At 33.9% G+C, this 375-nt stretch overlaps 1 non-coding gene across 1 annotated transcript; it reads left to right on the top strand.

The window, feature by feature from the left end:
* The first annotated feature begins 273 nt into the window (after window positions 1–273).
* Window positions 274–375, top strand: LOC122151475. The gene has a single exon (XR_006164165.1). It is a non-coding gene; the product is annotated as a U6 spliceosomal RNA (small nuclear RNA).

Here is a 375-nt window from a genome sequence, read left to right as displayed (position 1 = left end):
CAAACCACTAATGGTTTAACAATGATGATTTCACTGAGCCATTAAAAGAACAGAGAAAAAGTGTTAACTTTCCAATAATGGTGGTGAACTAAATGCCACATTTGAGATATTTGTGGGACACTCAAGAAGAAATCTCCTGTAAGAGGTAGAAAATTTGAGAAGAAAATGAAACTACATATATTGAAAATTCAGAGCCTACAGATAAAAGATGGTAGCACTTTGGAAAGAAAGTGGAGGAAAATAAGAAATAAAAAGGCAAGGTTGGGAAAATTCTTGCTTCACCAGCACATATACTAAATTGAAACAATACATAGGATACTAGCATGGCCCCTGCACAAGGATGATATGCAAATTTATGAAGTGTTCCATATTTTT

The sequence above is a fragment of the Orycteropus afer genome, unplaced genomic scaffold, assembly GCF_000298275.1.
Source record: "Orycteropus afer afer isolate SDZICR_OR568_19922 unplaced genomic scaffold, OryAfe1.0 scaffold00474, whole genome shotgun sequence".
In the NCBI taxonomy this organism is placed as follows: Eukaryota; Metazoa; Chordata; class Mammalia; order Tubulidentata; family Orycteropodidae; genus Orycteropus; species Orycteropus afer.
Note: the sequence above shows the minus strand (reverse complement) of the source record. Positions and strands in the feature narration are given on the sequence as shown.